This window comes from Echinops telfairi, unplaced genomic scaffold (genome assembly GCF_000313985.2).
Source record: "Echinops telfairi isolate 266 unplaced genomic scaffold, ASM31398v2 ScPeMD7_7457;HRSCAF=8495, whole genome shotgun sequence".
Classification (NCBI taxonomy): Eukaryota; Metazoa; Chordata; class Mammalia; order Afrosoricida; family Tenrecidae; genus Echinops; species Echinops telfairi.
In genome coordinates this window covers 38,352,920-38,373,448 of record NW_022111357.1, presented here as the reverse complement: position 1 = coordinate 38,373,448, position 20,529 = coordinate 38,352,920, and the positions used below count along the sequence as shown (strand labels likewise).

Sequence of the window (20,529 nt, the reverse complement as noted above, 5' to 3'; positions counted from 1 at the left end):
ACGGTAGCTTTGGGGGGGGGCTTTATTTTCGGGGGGGTGCCTTATATTTCAGCAAGAGGCAAAACTGTAAGTAGGTCTTATTTTAGGGGGATGTCTTACTTTCGGGGAAACGGTAGGTGCCATCCAGTCCATTTCGACCTAGAGCAACCTTACACACAACAGAATGAAACACTGCTCAGTCCTGCGCTGTCCTCACAAGTGTTCCTGTGCTGAGCCCATTGTTGTAGCCACTGTGTACATCCATCTCCTTGAGAGTCTCCTCCTCTTCCCTGGCCCTCTACTAAACATGACGTTCTTTTTCAGGGACTTGTCTCTCATAATGTGTCCAAATATGTAAGGTGAAGTCTTTCCATCCTTGCCTACAAGGAACACTGTAGCTGAACTTCTTTTGAGACAGATCGGTTTGTCCTTTTAGCAGTCCATGGTACTCAATATTCTCAGATTCCCTTACCTTGAATCTAGTGTTCTTTTCCTAGGAAGGAGCCTTGGTGGCGTAGTGGTTATGCATTAATCTGCTAACTGCTATTCGAAACCACCAGGTGCAGATCTATGGGAGAAAGATGGGGCTTTCTACTCATAAAGAGTTACAGACTGGGGAACCCATAGGAAGTTCTATTCTGTCCTGTATGGTTGCTGTGAGGCGGAATGAACTCTGGTAGCGAGTTTGATTTTTTTTTTTTGTCCTTATCCTTTTTCTGTATCCCATCTAGTCATCCTATCTCCTTGGGCTCCTCTTGGCTGTGACGGTTTCTCAGACTTTTCTTGTTTTTGATGATTTTGATGAGAAATGGCCAGGTATTTTTGTAAATGTCCTTCCATTTGGGTTTGTCTGGTGTTTTTCTCATGATTAGACAGGGTGAGGGGTTTTAGTGAGAAGACCACAGGGATGAAGTGCTGTTCTCATCATATATGAAGGAGAAGTGCTATCTATCAACATGCATTATTACTGGTCATCTGGCAGAGGTAGTTGCACATTAGATGGCTACCGTAAAGTTGCATTAGTTTTCTCCCTGGGGATCCTCCCCCTTCTTACTCTGGATGGAATCCAAACCCATTCCTAGCAGTTCTACTAGCAGGTAATAACCCTTCTAACCATATGCAGTCACAACTCTAGTTCCAGCACTACCACCACCCGTGCTAGGCTGCTTCATAACCTTCTGACTTAGCCGATTGCTCCCTTCCAGCCTATTTCCTAATTTTTCAGCCAGAGTTGTAATTTTTAAAATGTCAGTTGGTTTATGGAACCCAATTCTCAGATCTTTTTAGGGCTTCCCATTGTTCTTACATGCCATTATATATTCTTAACAAGGCCTGCAAGGCCAATAGAATCTTATTTCTGTCACCTCTTCGTTATTTTCTAGGGGACTATTTCCTTGACCCTCTTCCAGAGTCTTTGATTTTTATAGCATCTTACACCTCTCCTTCATTAACCACATAGTGTCTGTCTGACAAGACTGGTTTGTTGGAAACCTCTTGATGGTCAAGGTAGACAGAGCTGGGATTTCTCTCTATGCACTGTTGTATCTCAGCACTTTGTACAGAGCTTGCCTTAGTAAGTGCTCAATAAATACTTGTTGAATGAAGAATTTTGCCTTTTAATTAAGTTAATTTGTGAGTAGGACTTCAGTTTTGAAATCAGCTACTCTTTCCAAGTAAGTGCTTGATTTGATTTCTTTTATGTAAATCTCGAATTTTTTAAGTACTATGCAGGAGGGCCTATGGTAGCTATGTTGTGGATCTAGTATATTCAACCTGTGCACCCTTCAGGGGTACTCACCCACCCACCCAACTTGTGCTGGAGTGTCAGTGTGCCCTCCACTGTGCTGAGCACAAGATGCAGTGCTCAGTGAGCCAGGCACTGTCCCAACCCATCCCAAATCTGTTGCCATCAACTCATAACCCCATAGGATAGCGGTTCTCAACCTGTGGGTCGTGGCCTCTTGGGGTGTGTGTGTTGAACGACCCTTTCACACGGGCTGCCCGATTCATAACAGTAGCAAAATTACAGTTACGAAATAGCAATGAAAATAATTTTAGGGTTTGAGGGTCACCACACCTGAAGAACTTAGAACTAAAGGTTCACGGCATTAAGAAGGTTGAGAACCACTGCTATAGGGCAACCCTACATGGAACTGGCCAATAGGGTTTTCAAGGTTGTGATCTTTTTGGAAGCAGGTTGCCAGGTTGCTGGTGGGTTTGAACTGCTGACCTTTCAGTTAGCAGCTGAGCTCCTTGTGTACCTAGCCATACCTGTTGCCGTCAAGTCAGTTCTGACTGACTGTATGATAGAGTCAAACTGCCCTTTTGGGTTTCCAAAGCTGTAGATCTTCACAGAAGCAGATGGCCACACCTTTCTCCTATGGAGCAGCGGATGAGTTCTAAGAGGACCATTGCTGCTGAGCTTGTGACCATGGAGCCACCAGGCTCCTTCATTTGTCCTGATTCCCATAAAACCCCATAGCCATCGAGCCAGTTCCAACTCTTAGCAGCCCTGTAAGACAGAGTCGAACTGCGCTATAGGGAAGCAGAGGGGCTGGGCTTGTGGGTTCAAACTACTGAGCTTTTTCTTTCTATAGCCACCCACTGCTGTGGAGCTTGGTGGAGTAATGGGTTATGTGTTGTGTTGCTAATGGCAGGAAGAACCAGCTGCTGTGTGGGAGAAAGATGAGTCTTTCTACTCTCATAAGGATTTACAGCCTCAGAAACCCACAGGGGCAGTTCTCTCTGTCCTCTAGGGTTGCTGTGAATTGGCATTGACCCTATAGAGCAGTGGTTCTTAATCTGTGGGTCGCTACCTCTTGGGGGTTGAACGACCCTTTCACAGGGGTTGTCCGATTCATAACAGTAGCAAAATGACAGTTACGAAGTAGCAACGAAAATAAATTTATGGTTAGGGGGTCACTACAACACGAGGAACTGTATGAAAGGGTCTAGGCATCAGGAAGGTTGAGAACCACTGCTGTAGAGGGTTTCTGAGGCTTTGTAAATCTTTAGGGAGCAGGCAGCCTTATTTTTCTCCCGAAGAGCTACTGGTGGTTTTGAATTGCTAATCTTGTGGTTAGCAGCCCAGTGCTTACCCAACAGTACCACCAGGGGTCCTGTAAGCACCCATAATTGACTGTTGGGGCAGGTGTGGATCCTGATGCCTCTTTAGTGTTCCGTTGTGGAGTAGCACAGATCTGGACAAATCTTACCTAGAATATTTTAGACTTAAGGTCTTAGAGCAAATTATTTAACCATTCACCTATCTGCAAGCAATGTGTAGAGAGTTATATATCCCCTATAAGTGTTGGTAAACATCAGATAAGAAAGGAATGTAAGATGCTCAGTATCATAATCATAGTAATCACAGAACTAATGTTTGCATTGTTTTTCAGGTCCTAAGTACTATGCCAAGCAGTTTTAATTATATTCATTAATTTTCACAGTTACCCTGTGAAGTAAGAATGTCATTATCTTCATATTATAAATGAAGAAAGTGGGATTTAGTTGACAAATTAAATAATATGACCAAGATCTCAGAAACCATAAATAGAAGCATTCTTATTTGAACCCAGTATCACATAGTGTGATTTTGAAGTACACAGAGAACTTCCTTTATCTAGAACTTTTTTCAGTGTAGCTTTTATTCTTTTTGGGTTTAAAGTGTAAATAGATTTTAGACATCTATTGGTATTTTAAAAAATTAGCCTAGGCTAATATTTTTGTAATTAGTCTAGACCAATAATTTTACTCTATAGTACTGATTTATTTCTACTAGTGAACAATACGTACGCACCTCTTACCAGCTGGAACGTGTTGCTTACCTCTGTGAGTAGGTGCAGGGTAGTGTTGGGCACTCTAGGACCATCTTTCCCTTCAAACTGACCTGGGGGGTTTGCTATAAATGTGAATTCCTTAGCTCAGCCTTTGGTGTACTAAATTCTCTCAGATAGTAGGATTTGGGAAACTGCTTTCACACAAGATGCTTGTTTCAATAGGGGATTCTTGTTGAGTCTAAAGTTTGAGAATCAACAAATTGAGGAAGTGAACTGGACTGGGCCAGCAGGAGCCAGCATAAAAATTAAAATAAGCACTGGTTGGCACGGTTAGTAAATTTAAACAGAAATAAAATCAACAGCAGGGAATCTTTTTCTTGTTTGTAAATTGATATTTGGGAAATTTGGTCCTCAATTAATTAACTTCATTAAAATACTTAATTGGGGCAGTTCTATTTTGTCCTATAGGGTTGCTATGAGTCAGCATTGACTTGTCAATGAGCTTTTAAAATTACTACTACTATTTTCACCTAGGGCAGTGGTTCTCAACCTTCCTAATGCTGTGACTCTTTAAAACCCTTTATGTTGTGGTGACCCCCCCCAACATAAAATTATGTTCTTTGCTTCTTCATAACTAATTTTGCTACTGTTAGGAATCGGGTTACTCCTGTGAAAGGTTCACTCAACCCCCAAAGGGGTCTTGACCCACAGGTTGAGAACCGCTGCCCTAGGGCGACTATAATGGAAAGAGGTGGGTCTTAGTGATGACAAGGTTGATTCAAAAACAAATGTGGTAGGCCAATCTGGGGGAAATTTTAATGCATATTTGGTTAAATTGTACATCTTTTGCATAGTTATCCTCTTACTAGGAAAACGGATTTTCACTTTTGTTGAAAATGTAATTTCAGATATATGGCTAATAGGAAAATTAGGTGTCAGTATCAAATGATTTTACTTTATAGTATTGATTTATTTCTACTTGTGAATACTGAGAGCATTTCACTCTCTTGGAAGAAGACCACCAGAGTGTAGGTGTTGCGAGTTCCACCCTGAGGGCTGTGGGCTTCCATTGACTCCCGTGGTCAGTCACTGCCTACCTACTAAAGCTCAGAGCTTGTAGGAAAAGGATGAAACTGCCTCTTCCCTCCACTCACTGATCTTAATTAAACAGCTCTGTTGTGGGATAATTAACATTCAATAAATTTGCATATATTTGAATTGCAAATGTATGCTTAACAATTGATAAGTGTACAAATGCACACCTGTGAAACTCACCAACTAAAGTTTCTTTCTTTCCTTTCTCATTCATTCCTCCTGCCATACAATTTTTTTATGTGTGTGTGAAATCTTTGAAGAAATTAAGGGAAAAGTTAAATTGTTTCATATAAAATACTAGGTTTAAAAAGCACTGCCATCAAATTAATTATCACTCATAGGGACCTTTCTAGGGTTTCTGAGGCTGTGAGTCTTTACAGGAGCAGATAGCATCAACTGTCTCTTGAAAATCAGCTGGTGGATTTGAACTGCAGACCTTACTTAACCAGAAGTGCTACCGGGGCTAGGTAGAAAGGTATTTAGCTTATAATTTCAGCTTTCAGTGTCTTATTTTGAGGAGTAGAATGAAAATCTTATGATAACTGTGTGGTATTATTTGTAGAAAATTGTGAGAAATAGATAAAGAATTAAGCACAGACCATTCTTGAAAATATATTTTCGGGGAGGATGAAAAAGGTGGTGGAGATGTGATGACACTCTCGGCGGGAGGAGGCAGGGAAGGTGCAGGGATCCCCACCAATGACTGGCAAACATACAGACCAAATACTTAATATTTTTTTGGATTTTCAATAGATGGTGTTCCTAACACACTGAAAAAAAAAAAAAAAAGCTAAATTCTAACGCAAAGGGTAATAGAAATGTGTTACACACTTAACTGAAGGGTATACTTAGCTCAAGTGCATTTGATTCTGGTGAATTGTCTGTTTTATTGGATGTCATCTTGGTGATTTATTTATCATTATAGATAACAAATTAAGCTACCCTCATCCCTGTAATAAACTTTTGCTTGGATATATATTTTTAAAAATCTTTGAATATGTTTGCTAAGGTTAGTTTCTGCTACTGAAAGCATTAAGATACTGAGTTCATAGACGTTTGTAAGGAATTGTTAAAGTATATAGTGCTCTATTTTAATTGATTCCTTCAATTGTCTCCTTTTAGCTTCCCTGACTCCCTAAGTATTGAGTGTTTTTATTTTTTATTACTCATTTCTGCCTAGTTCTTCCATATTTTTTGCTTTTCAAATAGTATGCCTGAGGTGAAAATAGCAGGATTTCTGTCATGATATGCCCTTATTAGAAATTATGTTCTCTGTCTGCTTATTTCAGAAGTGAACCAATTCTCTGTGCTTATAAATGCCGGTCCTTGGCAAAAAGAATTTTATTAACATAGAGTACAAATTGAGTTTGTTGGAAAACACATTCCTATAAAGTGCTTTTTATAGGACAGTGAGGGCTTAATATGAGCATTTCTCTGCAAAAGTATTTTCTGGAGCTGGTGGTGTGATGGTGTAAAAGTGACACTTGAGGTGTTTCTAATGTTTAGTAATGTAGTTCACAAATTGGGCACACTAACAGATTTCAGCTTTTAGATTAGGAATAGCATGCATACTTCAGCTACACCGAGAAAGTTTTGGGGGTTAGTAGGATTGTTCATTTCCTGTTTAATTCCTCTACTAGTCTGCTAGTTCAAGGATTCAGTGTTGAGCTGCTAAGTGAAAGGTTGGTGGTTTGAATCCACCAAGTGGCCCTAGGAGAATGATCTGATGATCTGATCTCCCCAAGAGTGTGGCCTACTCTGTCACATGGGATCTATAGGAATAAGAAATTAGCTGTCTAGTACATAACAAATCACAGAAACAGAAGACACACTCTTGAGGTAGACTAGGCTTCTACTCTTTGATAATAAAGATAATGGAATTTGTACCACCTAGGAATTTATCTTGCCTTAAGAAACCCTCACTTTATACAGAAGCAAAAAACCTCAGTGCCATGCGTCGGTTCCCATTGACCAGGGTCGAGTTGCCCTGGTGGGGTTCCCACACTGTAGGTCTGTATAGGAGGAGAAAGTCTCATCTTTTTCCATGAAACGCCTGGTGGTTTCACTGCTGACCTTGCACTTAGCAGCCCAATGCATAACCACTGTGCCACCAGGGCTGCTGCGCAGACTCTAGCACGTGTGAATGCAGGCTGTTTTGTCCGTTGTCACCAGAAACTTAATGGAGAAGGGAGACTTTGGTGGGGAGAAAGAAAGATGGGTACACCTGCCTGGGGGTCCAGAAGGGACAGATGGGAGGAAGCATGAGGTTCAGAATGGAAAGTTTGTATCCAGACTTTCCACCTGTGCCAGCACCTTGAAAAGAGCAGGTGCTCACGTTTGTTCCATGGCCCTAAGAATTCAGAGCAGGACTGTCACCAGTTTCTGGTGAAGTAGGAAGTTGGTTGTCAGCTGTAACTGCTGTTACTACATTGTTTCTGTGAAAAGATGTGCTTGTCTGGATAGACAGGCTCTGGGAGTGGGCTCTCTTGGTGGTGGTTCTTAAAGCTGACGTAGTTCATTATTGCCTAGCTGTGTTTTATCACTTGGTGTTTATAGCCCTCTTTCTGGGTGTTAAATTACATTCCAGTAATAATATAAAAAATGGGACCACAGTTAACTAATAGCCTTTACTACCCTCAGCCTAAACTAATTTGAAAAACATTAGTTAAAATTCTGCATAAACAACCCAATCCAGTTGTTTGTTCAATTGTTTTTGACTCATGATGACCCCATGTGTGTCAGAGTTTAACTGAGCATATTGGTTTCAATAGCTGTGACCTTCAGGCCGTCCAAGGCACCTCTGGGTGGACTTGAACCAGCAACCTCTTTCACTGAATATATCTGAGTGCTTAACCATTTGTACCAGCCAGGCAGGCCAGGGACTCCTAAAATCCTCCGCAGATTTTTTTCAAATTACTGAACATTGCTTTTTAGGACAAAGCCACCTTTCAGGGTTGCCGTGGTGTAGGAGAGAGTTCTGGGTGTTTCCTTCCTTAGACGGTGTTCATTTCTGTGGCACGATTGGTGGGAATTTGTTTAGTGGGTGTACCTTCAAGTACTCCAAGAGCAACTCTGTACTACATGCGGATTGCCTTTCTGTTGGAGCAGCCTGGTGACTTGACAGAGATTAAACTAGTAGAAAATTTGAGCCAACATGTTTTTTATGAGTTGGTGAATTTAAAAAATGAGTTAGAAGATTTTTAAAAAAAGCATCTTTAAGTACTTTATCATCTCACTGTCAGGAAGTAAAAGATATTTAATATAATTAGTTGTGTTTCTGGTACTGAAGGGATATGTGTAGGCATTTAATCTGAATAGGCTTATTCTTTCTTCTCGTAGTCAAAGAAAATTTGACTAACGTTACACAGCTGGCTTCTTGTCTTTTGTTACAAACATGCTGAAATGGTCTAAATAATGATGCTACTAAAACAACGTATGCATTGTTTTGATGGGGTATTGATTCCTTCTGTAGTGTTCAAAATTGCTTGCATGCCTCCCAGCCACAAATACATATGTGACAGACTTAATGTGAGATGAGCATTCCAGAGAAATGAAATGCTGGTTTACTTCTCAGTAGCTATGGGGCTTTAAAAAAAAAAAATCATCATGCTTTAGAAACGTGGCCTTAAGGCACTAACACACTAGAATCCAATGCATGAAACTCTTTGGAGTTATTTTAACAAAACCTAATCAGTGGGAACAAAAATATGTTTGGTGTGTATAGAGTTTGTTTATTTATTGATTGCTCTAAGCCACTAGGAACGATATCTTTCTCCTTTAAATAAAATACTTTTGGGCATTTGTCTCCCTTTTAATATATAAGCACATTTGGAATTTGATTTTAACCAGGTAAATGCCAATGTTAGATATTATGGGATGAAACTGAACTTAGAGACTGGGAGAAGAAATGGCAAGTGTCCATTTTTATATCAAGAATAGTACTGAGTTCTTTTTTTCCTAGTTATATTTGCATTTACTTTTGTATCTGGCGAGCCATATTTACAGTGCCTTTTAGAATCTGTTGCCCAATTTCTGGTACTAAGTACTTTGCTAAGGAACTGAAATCTAAAATTAAGGAACCTAGCAGCTGAAGTTTTCAGAGGAAAACACTTAGGTATTCTTGTATTATTATCCACTTTGTTTACTAGTGACATGAGTATAGAAATGATTTTTTAATAACTATTCATTGTGCTTGCTAGGGAAGCAAAGTTAAATTGAAGTGGGTCGTGGTTTAAATGTTAGGTACGTATTTCCAAACCCAACCTGAGCCTCTTCTGCGTTTTGTCCTATTGCCCGTGGAGTCGGAGCAGACTCAGTGGCACTCACCACCACCACCACCACCACCACCACCACCACCACCACCGTAGTTTGTGTGTGGGGGAGCCAGGGGGATGGATGATACAGTTGGTGGAAGAATGAAGCCTAACGGGTTAGATACTTTGCTCCACTTGTAGATATTCCCTGTCAAACTTATTTGAATTTTGTGAATTTCAGTAAAACTACAAATTATTTTGCTTAAAATGTCTTTTTTCCCCTATGTAGTGAAAGTTGAATGTGAGAACAGACCTAATAGATATAGTTTATTTTATCATGTATCATTTTATTGCTGTCTTCTAGAACATTGTTATACTAAATGTTCCAATAATGGAAATTTTATGCAGCTACTTCAAATGAAACAAATTTGCAAAAACTCATTTTTAGAACTCATTCCTTGAGAATAGGGCAAAACAAAACAAAACCGAAACAAAACAAAACAAAAAACAACCTCTCCATGCTGTGACCAAATTATATTTCTGGTATGTTGGCAAATTTAGCATCGCATGCCCTTTCCAGACAACAGGGTGTGGGCATGTTAGTACTTCTCAGTCACTTTAAATTGAGATGTTTTCGGGTTTACTGTGATTGAATGGTTAAATTTTTTTTACCAAAACTTCATGACTAACAGGTAATTGAAATTTGGTATGGGGCCTAAATGACAATGTCTCTACCCGGAGTCAGGAGTAACTGTGTTCAGTGACAGTGGATTCTTCTTTTCAAGAAGAGCTTGCTTTTGCATTCTCCGAGATAATAGTTTTACTTACTGGAGCTCCTTTGTTTTGCAGAGATCATGATGCAGCCGTCCTTTTGGATTTCTTTTTAATAATGTGTGACCCTTCACCTTTGATCCCCTGACCTGCATTACCTTGGTAACCATTTCATTTTTTAATTTAATTTCATTTTTTAATTTTGGTGTACAAGCTGTAACATTTCATCTCTCAAAGTGTAACACGCTGATATCCTCACATAGAGGTCCCTTTGAGTGATAAATTTGCAAAATGCTGTCTTCATTTTCTGTATTAAAATTCATTCCAGTTTTAAAAATAAAGTGTAATTTGTGTTTTCATCTTTTTAAAATTTAAGTTTAATGAGTGCATTTCCCCATACAGTATATTTCCTTTGCTATTCATGTTTTGCAAGAGCTAAATTGGCTTGTTGTGTATGCACACACACACACACACACACACACACACAACACTCCTACCTCCCATGACTCTCACACACCCCTTCCTTTTCCTTCCCTATGCCACTGCCAGCCTCCTTCCTGCACAGACCTCTCACCATCACTGCACACTGATTTCTCTTGAGATTAACTTGTGTTTCTTTCAGAAACAATAGCAACTTGAATCTGTAAGTTTTAGCTGCCACATTCTACAACTTCAGATTACATTTTATATTCTCAAGTAATTATTGGGAGAAAAGCTCAAACCCTTTTAAGGGCTAGATGATACCAAACTTACCTCATTTCCAAAATTCATCTTCCCTTTAATTTGAATTTCTTTATTGGAGGGCGGAGTTAAGAACAAGCAAGAATTTTTAGCAGGGCCAACAGTATAGTTTTGCCTCTGCTGAAATCTGGTTAGTCTACTCTGCTGGTCTATGCGCTAGATGGATTTAGGCCATATGCTATTTCATGACTGCTTTTCACAGTGCATTTTTTATTGTCGGCATTGTTTCAGTACATTCTTAGGCAAAAGCAAAACAAACCAAAATAAAAAGACAAAGAGCAAAGTCGAATTAATCCTTTGAACTGGCAAGACACTCCTAAGAAATCATATACTAAAAAAAAAAAAAAAAAAAGAAATCATATACTTTAAAAAGAAAAAAGTCACGTGATATCTCGTAGCACGGCCCAGTGAAGCACAGATTATTTTTTAAGTGTCTCATTATTTTTTCTCTAACATTTAATGCTGATGTTTTAATTGCACACAGCTGAAGCTGCTAAATGAGCACGGAAATGGGTTTAAGTCCTCTCTGAGCTTTGTTGGTACCTATAAAAGTTTATATCATTCATTAGAACCACAAATTAAAATTAGTTGTAAGTGAGCTGCTCATTGGAAATTTGTACTCATGTGAACTTCCGGCTCACTGGCCTGTGCTTGCCTGGTGTATTTGCAGCTGCCTTTGGCCTGTTGGGTGTCTCCTCTTTTCACTTAATCTCAAAACATCCTAACTGAGAAACTCGGCTAGGCAAAACCGTATATGAGTATAAAACTAGGTTGTACACAGAATAAATGTCCCAATAGTTGGGAGCAGCTTATTTACGAAACCTTGAATTTTAAAGGTGTTTTTGTGTTACAGTGCTTTTCAGAGTTGTACAGGAGTATTTTCTATATTCCTCACAACTCCACTCCCCCCACCCCCCACTGAAAAGCCTTTCATTTGTTCCTTTGGTGCCATGAGTGAGCTCTGGTGGTGTAGTGCAGTGGTGCTCATGCCGCGACCCCTTAATACAGTTAGTTTCTCATGTCGTGGTGACCCCGTAAGTGGGCATATCTGCATGTGGATGGACCGCCTGGAAATGGATAGAGGAGCCGTGTCTCGGTTCCTAAGACCATTGGAAATATGGTCTTAGGCGACCCCTGTGTGAAAGGGTGGTTTGACCCCCAAAGGGGTCGTAACCCACAGGTTAAGAACCGCTGGTGTAGTGCCTTATGCGTTGTGCTGCTAATCACAAGGTCGGCAGTTCAAACCCACCAGCCATTCTGTTTGGGAGAAAGACGAGGTGTCCCACGAATATTCAGAGCCTCGGAACCCACAGAAGCAGTTCTACTCTGTCTTGTAGGGCCTCTATGAGTCTGGGAGTAAGAATTGACTGAGTGGTAGTGAGTGAATGAAGTTTAATGCCATCTCTCTTCAATGTAACTTAGCGTTTATTGACCATAGAATACAAGGCTGAAGGCCTGTGACTGTCTGCCCCATTCCTCTGCTCAGCAGTCCCAGTGCCCAACTGGCTCTTCAGGAGAGTTACTGGGTCTCCATGGACAGAATCAGGACCTCAGTCTGAGTTCCCTGTGGGTGCTCCTGCACTCTTGAGATAGATCTCTTATTCATAAGCACAGTAGGAACCGAAGAGATTTTCTTACTAGGTGCAGAAGAGAAATGTACTTATTGTAATGTTTCAATTTGCAATTAGATCAATTAGATTTTCTTTAGAATTTTCTGCTGAATACATTTTAAGATAAGAGAGCTAGTATATGGATGCATTTATTATTTTCAGTAAGCACTGTTGATTTGGTTAGTATTGGGGAATTCTAGTAAGTTAGAAGAGTGATTTAACATGAAACCCCTAGTCTGAGAGAATGGTGGCTTTTGACCAGCTAGCAAGGCCTCTGACTGTGGCCTCGGTGTCTTAATTATTTATTGACGGTGTCTTTTAAGGTAGTCACACAGACTTAAACACTCAAATAGGAAGATCCCAAATGATGCCATTTTAATGTAAAAACAATGGAATTGGTTGTTTGGTTTAATATCTTGGAGTTTTTAAAACACCTCATATCTGCTACTTCAGTTTTATCATGTGTGAAATATAGATACTATTTATTTCCTTCTTGCTTTTTAGGGTTGTTAGCAGGATGAGTGGGACACTGTTTGGCAGACACACTGGGCACTTGAACCTCATCTTCTGCTCATGCTGGTCGCAGTCCTATTCATTGTGTTGAGTGCCAGTGGCCATGACTCCTGTGCAGAATGGCCAGGAGACTGGATATGAGCTGACTGCCTTGGTTTGGACCTCTCCTGACCTCTTGCAAATTACTGACCTCCCTCAGTGTCTTCCTCATTAAAATGGGAATGAATGTCACAGGACCAGGGTGAGTTGTAGATGAGTCAAACTGCACACACTGCTCAGAGTAGCACGAAGGGTGTGTGAGTATGAACCCTGCCCAGGGATCCCAGTCAGAAAGGAGGTTTTGAATGAAGTGGCATTCTGAGGGGCACAGGTACTCCATAGAAAGTTAAGACTTTTCCTAACATTGTCTATGTCTTTAGAGACCTGTATGCTTAGAGAGGAATTTAATGGTTAATTATAATTAAGCCAGGGGCTTAAAGTGAAATCTGGGTTCCTAACTTAGGAAAAGCCCTGGGTACGGTTTGTTTTTGCTAGTTTTGGGGCAGTCCTCTTAATATCAGAATGAAGGCCTTGGTGGCACACACACTTAGTTGCTTGACTTTGAACTGAAAGGTTCCAGGTGTGAACCCATTCATAGTGCTCAGAAGACAGCCCAGTGATTGGCTGGCAGAAGGTCATAGACTTGAACAACCCTATCCAAGAACATAGTACAACAATAAAAAGATCATTGTCAGACTTGGCGTGTACTCCCTCTTTTATCTGCAGTGAGTAAATAAACTGTTTGGGGGGTTTTGAGGTTTCCACCCTTCGTCCTAGCAGAGTAGGTGGGAAGGACACTCGCTCACTGCTGCGTGCCTTGCTTTGTTCCAAGTGCTATATATGCACTTTAATGATCTGCAATTACCTATGATGTAGGTGGTTTATTAATAACCACATCTTGCAAATGAGAACCCCGATGCTCAGATAGGTTAAACAAGCTTGCCCAAGGTCATAGTTCCAGTAAAGCAGAGGAATTCACTTGGCAGCAACTGCTGCATTAACTACTGGCCCAAAGTGGGTCTGCCATTTTGGTTAGAAGTGGTACCTTAAAACAAAACGAGAAGGAAAAAGAATCCTTGCTTTCTAGTTGATTCTGACACATAGTGACACTATAGGACAGAGGTAGAACCGCCTTGTAGCATTTTCAAGGAAGCGGGCAGCTTCATTTTTATGCCACGGAGTGGCTGGTGGGTTTAAGCAATCGACTTTTCAGTTAGCAGCCAAACTCTTTAGCCGCTGCCACCAGGACTCCTTTCTTAAAACAGTACACCCCTAACTTAGTAACGCCTCATGCCCATGTAGCTGGCTCTTGTGATTCCCCACTACTATGGCCAGGAAGGCTCTGTCGTACAGGTGGCTCTTTTCGGGACCAAGTAGCAGAGTCCCCCTTGCTTGGCTGCACATCCAGATCACTTGTACAGCTCTGAAAAAATACGGAGGCCGGGCCCACCCCAACTTTGCTTTTGCCATTCAGAGAACCAGTTGTACTGATGTACAAAACAACCAGAAAACGAAACTCGCTACCATGCAGTCAATTCTGACTCATAGTGATCCCGTTGGACAGGGTAGAACTGCCCATGCATCTTTTTATGGGAATAGAAAGCTTTAGCTCTCTCCCAAGGAGTGGCTGGTGGTTTTGAGCTGCTGACCTTGTAGTCGGGAGCCCAACGCATTACCCACTACTCCACCAGGGCTCCTAGTGATATTGATAAGGTTCAGAAATACAGGAAACTTATTTTATAAACAAGGAAAAAAGTAAATGACATTCTGCACATATAGATCTATGCTTCCAGAACATGGCTAGCATTATTAATTCTATAGTTGGCTGCATTGTAAGTTAAAACGTGCCTTTGTGGGCCAATTCAGTAACTCAGCACCCTTTTCATGGGCAACATCCCAGTCATCCACTCTAGAATAGCCTGCTGTCAGTGCAACCTGACCATCACAGCTAAATGCAGTTTTAAATTAGAGTGATACCAACCTGACTTTGTAAATTTGGCCACTGTGAAGCAAAGCAGAGTTTAAATGTGATGCCTGCCAGGTGTGATGGAGGAGAGCTAGGTGAAGAAGAGGGTCGTGGTTGCTTTCCCTCTTAGCATTTTCTTGCTGCCTCTCTTCCAGTTCCTCCTTTCCCTGCCTCCCTTCTTTTGTTCTTCTTATCCACCCATCTTTCCAGTGCCCTTCCAGTTGTGTGGAGTTGTCTTGAAGGACCTGAAGTCCTTTGCCGTGGCCATCACTTAGTACAGTGGTTCTCAACCTTCCTCGTGCCTCGACCCTTTCATACAGTTCCTCATGTTGTGGTGACCCCAACCATAAAATTATTTTCGTTGCTACTTCATAACTGTCATTTTGCAACTGTTATGAATTGGGTGATCCCTGTGAAAGGGTCGTTTGACACCCCCCCCAAGGAGTCGCGACCCACAGGTTGAGAACTGCTGACTTAGTAAGTCTTCATCTGCACTTAATTTGTCTTATCTGTCTTTCAAAGGAGTAGGTAGCCACTGTCCCCATTAGGCTGAACACTGTCACATTTTGTTTGTTATTGTTATCTCTCAGTGAGATGGTTTATCTTCAAAATCTTAGCGTCATAGAATTAGGTTGAGAAGCACTGGCTTTAGTTGCTGAATAGAACAGGATGTTGGGCAATAGGACACACTTGGACTGTGCTCGATTCATTTAGTTTAGGCTTAGGGTGTATCTGCTGTCCTTTTTTTAGTACCAGAAAGATTAGAGAATATCTGCTTGAACCCCTTGTTTTGATGATGAAGAATGGGCTATTGGGAAGGGAAAGTGCCTCCTGGAGGCTCATGGCCAGCTTACATGTGCTCTTTGAGCTTCTGTCTCTCTGTGTGTGCTGGGCAAAGAATGGAGTAAAGGCCCTGACATCTGTGGGCATGAATGATTGGCTCTCCACTGTGAGACGTAATGGAGAAATGGTCAACAGAACCTCCCTCTGCTTTGCTCCTCTTTCCTGTGAACAGGTGGACGGTTGTACATGCCATAAGAAGGCTAGCACGAATTGAGGGTGAGCAGAGCACCTTAGCTGGCCATGGGAAAGTCAGGAAGCCCTGCAGGTGGTCTCGACTTGAGCAGGTGCCTAACCAGTTGGTTCCGAGTACCTCTTGAGACATTTTCAGAGACAAAATGCATAGCACAAGTACAAATGGGGTGATATTTGGTGTTCTTCAGTGAAAATCTGTCATAGCCAGAAGGGGAGTTAACGAAGGGAGAAGGCAACACACTTGCTCCACAGCCAGAAAGCTATGTTTGTTGTTATTTGTGATTACTGTTTTCCTGGGAAATGCCGAGTGTGTTTGCCATGACACTATGTGGCATTCCTCGTGGGCACAGGACTCAGAGTAGATTTACACTCTCCACACAGCACATTGTAGGTGGGCGGGTTCAGAAACATGCTGCATGGCAGACATTATATGTACAGACCACAAAACAGTGATTGTTGTCTAAGTACCGCGTGCTAACGATTGCGCCCCTGGAGCTCCAAAACATTGATTGCTTAGGTGCTGATCTTTCTGAATATTTCTATCCCTCTTAGCTCCTTCTTCCAAAGGGTAAGCATAAGTAATCTTTTACCCTTGGGGGAAAAAAAAGGTGGAAGACAAGATTGAAACTCCTGGCTTAAGTGATTGGAGCCTGAATTTCATTGACTTGCCATCAGATGTGCTAAAGCAGTTGACACAGGTTCCTAGCACATAGTAGCCGCTCAGTAAACGGGCGGTCTCTGCGTTTCTCATTAGAACAGGTAATTAAGAATAGGGAGTGGGGAGACTCATGTATCTGCAGATATATATCTGTAATTAAAGTTTTAATTAAAGAAACACCACACCAGGCAGATGGTTCTTATCCCCGCATCCCGTAAACCAAACAGCCGTGACTTTTCGATCTTGCAAACAGGCAGCATGGGGAGAAGCTGCGTCCCTGCACCGAAGGGGACAGAGGTAGTCTTACTGACTAACCATAGTCCAATTTGGGTGGCACTTCATCCGATGCCAAAACCAGTGGTAGTCATTGCACTTTGAAATGGAAATACAATACATCAAAGTTGTGTCGTAACCAAAGCTTTTAAGTCTCAGTTCAAGGGCATTACCACAGCCCAGCTGGTATATCACAAGGCATGTGGTTTTGTGCTAGATCACGAAAGCTGACAAAGTGTTATTTGGGATCATCAGCTAAATACAGTATTAAATTAGAGTGCTACCATCCTGATTTTGTAGGTTTTGCCAGTGTAGAGCAAAGCAGAATTGAGATGTGATGTGCCTCCCTGGTGGCCCCCCTTCCCCAAGCTTATGCTGGTCCTCTGTGCTAAGTCACAGTGACCTTAATGATCAATCAAGTGCAGAATTAAAAAAAAAAAAAGAAAGGCAAAGCAGCCACAGGGGATACAAGCAGAAGACTTAACTCACATCTCCTCACTTCAGAGAAAAGCTGCCCCCCCCAGTGAGCACAGCCTTTTGTTCTAGTCACGCACTGCCAGCAGGAAGCCAGGCCTTGTGGAGGAGTACACAGTGACACATCTCTGTGATTCCATGGCAGTTCACCTTGACCTCTTGCTGTTCATTCACTTCTTTCTTTCCCTTTCTTCTAATCCCTTAGCTACCCATGCACCCAGCTTTCTGGCACCCAGCTCTAGGGATCAGTTATACAACCAGATTACATACCACTTGGTAAGAGTGTGCTTTTACCACCTGCACCTCGCTAGTTTATTTTTGTTTTGGTAGAATCAGTAGTGAAGCTATTAATTTCTAACTTTCACAGTGAACCAACATAGTTAAGAGGGTGGAGAGTAATTCCCACTCTCCTTAACAGTGGATGTCATGTCATCCCTACGTTACTTTGAAAGAAAGTAGCGCTTTCACTTGAAAAAGAGCCCATATTATCTAGTAACTTTATCTTCATGTTTAAAACCATGCCATTGGTTGGTAGAAAGAACCTGGAAGTACCTGAATTTATGTGAGTAACACACACCAGTCAAAACTTAGACATCCCCAGAGCTTAGTTTGGATGAGCATGGGGGAAATGACAACCAGGGACCCCTGTGATGTGCTATGAGGATGGTGTGTGTGTGTAAAAAGGGAGAGGGAAATGTGTTTACTACCTCTGTCTTGGGAAGACGTCCATTAATTGGTGAGATGCTTTTGGACTTTGGACGTCAATTAAAAATAAGCTACATTGAGAGAACAGTCTGTAGTTGAGGCTGGAAAATAATTGTAAAACTTGTATAGGATTGTGCTAATGGATACTGGGCTAGTTGACATTTTACCTATGGGATTTGAACCTGACAGACTATGGAATCTATTATTTCTCTAATTATAGGCCTGAACACGCAGCCTTTGAGTATATAGTAGTTTTAGACTGTAGGAGTTTCTTACTGATGAAGTGACCTGATTGCTTCTCATAGAACGACAGTTTTGCTTTATGTCCACGTAGTAAGGAGACTGTTTCTCCAGAGAGAAAGCATCAGCAATCTCACCTCACACATTAGTTTATTTCTCTCTTCCCCAGTGGGCTTAGGAAAGCTTTTGCTCACGATTGAAGCACACAGTATCCCTCTAGTTCCTTAGGGCTCCCTCACCCCCCACTATCATGACCCCAGTGCTGCTTCTCACTTCGGACTAGACCGGAGCATGTACACAGGTATAATAACAGGAACAGGCATGGGAATAGTGATACCAGAATGTTAGGAGGAAGGGAGGAAGGGGGAACTGATTGTAGTGATTGATACATAACTACACACCCCTCTCCAGGGGGAAGAACAACAGAAACCAAGGGGGAAAGGAGACAGCAGTCAGTGTGAGATATGAAAATAATTATAATTTATCAAGGGGTCACAAGGTGGGGGTGGGGGAAGAGCAGCTGATCCCAAGGGCTCAATAGAAAGTAAATGTCTAGAAAAGATGACAGCAGCATATGTACAAATATGCCTGATACAATTGATGTATAGAATTGTAATAGTTTTAAGAGCCCCCAATAAAATGATCTTTTAATTAAAAAAAAGAAAGCGTTTGCTCTTCCTAATGTCTGTGTTTATAATGGGAGGCAGGGGGAATGTGCTACCAACCACCAAAGTCATGCTCCTTTGTCTGATAGGATGTACTGAATGCCTAGTACTAGGTGCCAGAAATGAAGTGGTCACCAAAACAAGCTCCCTCTCTTTGAGACCTTATCTTCGGGGGTAGTACGGTAATCCACTAATGTCTACTAGTGCCTGTCAGTTTTTTCCCCGCTCATGGCCGCTTCACGTATAATACTACAAATTGTCTAGCCCTCATGATCTTCATGATCTTTATTGTACTTGAGCTCAGTAAGTAACAGGAACCGAGGGCTTCTATTAACCTATTCACTCCTCACCACACTCTGAGGAGGCGGCCAGGCTTTTTTCTCTCTCAAGTCATGGATGAGGGCTTTGAACTGGTTTCTTGTGGTTCAGCCTCTGCTGAAAAACTTACCATTCTACAGAATCAGAATCTACATTTTAATAAGATTCCCAGGTGATTCTTAAGGACTCCACTTCCCCACCCCCACCCCCACCCCGTAGATTCAAGGATCTTGTTAATCCTTTCAAGATAAGATTACTTTTTCTGCTCTGAATTTTTTGTTGAAGCCATGCATTTTCAGTAATGGAAGGCATTCGGAATGAATTGTTTTTTAAAAAAATCCCCCCTAAGGTATTAATGGGTTTTGTTAAAATTAGTGAGAAGTGCTGAGTGGTGTGGAGTGCTGAGACTTTTTTCTTCTGGTTCTTGCAGTTATATAGGTCCCCCACCAGATGGCAGCATACACTAAAAGTGGGATACTGGTTTCCCACCAACCACATTTCCCAGCGGCAGGAAATATAAAATGAAACTAAAACCAAACTCATTGCTACCCACTTGATTCTAACTCTTGGCAACCCTATAAGATAGACTAGTAGAACTGTCCCTGTTAGTTTCCGAGATGTAACATTTGTGGGAGTAGAAAGCCTCATCTTTCTCCTGAGGAGTTAAGTGGCTCGTGGTTTCAAACCACTATGCCACCAGGGCCCCAGGAAATGTAGATGGGTACTATACGTCTTATGGGTCACAAAATTAGTTGAAATATAAATATTGCTTCAGTATTTATGGGACAGAAAAGCAAGTTTTCAGCCAAGTGTGGAACCAGAATGAACCAGGTCAATACTCTGGAAGAAACAGGCCTAGTGCTCTATGTCATGCTGACAGTAAGTAGAGGTGTTGACAACTAAGCTCAGGAAATCTAACTCTAGACTTCATGCTCTTAAATGCTGTGTTTAAAAGTTACCTGTTTTTAAAGGCCTTATTATTAAAATCTACAATACTCTGGTAGCTTCCAAAAAGAAAAAAACTAATTGCCCACTTGAGAGGTGGGCAAAGGCCTTGAACAGAAGTTTCACGGGCAGAAATCCGAATGGCCAACAAAATATGAGAAAATGTTCCTGATCTTTAGCCATAAGAGAAATGCAAATTAAAACAACAACGAGGTACCACCTAACACCCTCAAAGGTAGCCCAATTAAAAAAATCAGAAAGCAACAAGTGTTGGGAGGAGCCGTGGGGAGACAGGAATTCTCATCCACTGGTAGTAGACTTGTAAGTATGTACAACCACTATGGAAATTGATCTGGCAATATCTAAAACAGATGGAAATCAAGTTACCATACGACTCACCAATCCCCCTACTGGGCTTATACCCAGAAGAGGCAAGAAACAAACCAAGGCCAGACATCTGTGCTCCAATG

At 41.5% G+C, this 20,529-nt stretch overlaps 1 protein-coding gene and 1 long non-coding RNA gene across 2 annotated transcripts in view; both read left to right on the top strand.

Annotated features, from left to right (window-relative positions):
- Positions 1 to 10,240, top strand: part of LOC123522673 — an 11,445-nt gene extending 1,205 nt beyond the window's left edge. The window contains exon 2 of the long non-coding RNA XR_006680909.1: positions 9,956 to 10,240. This is a non-coding gene — a long non-coding RNA (uncharacterized LOC123522673). The remainder of the gene's footprint in view (positions 1 to 9,955) is intronic.
- The window catches only part of CAMTA1 (calmodulin binding transcription activator 1), a 1,095,522-nt gene that overhangs the window by 69,108 nt on the left and 1,005,885 nt on the right, over positions 1 to 20,529 (top strand). The gene's annotated exons all lie outside the window — the stretch shown is intronic.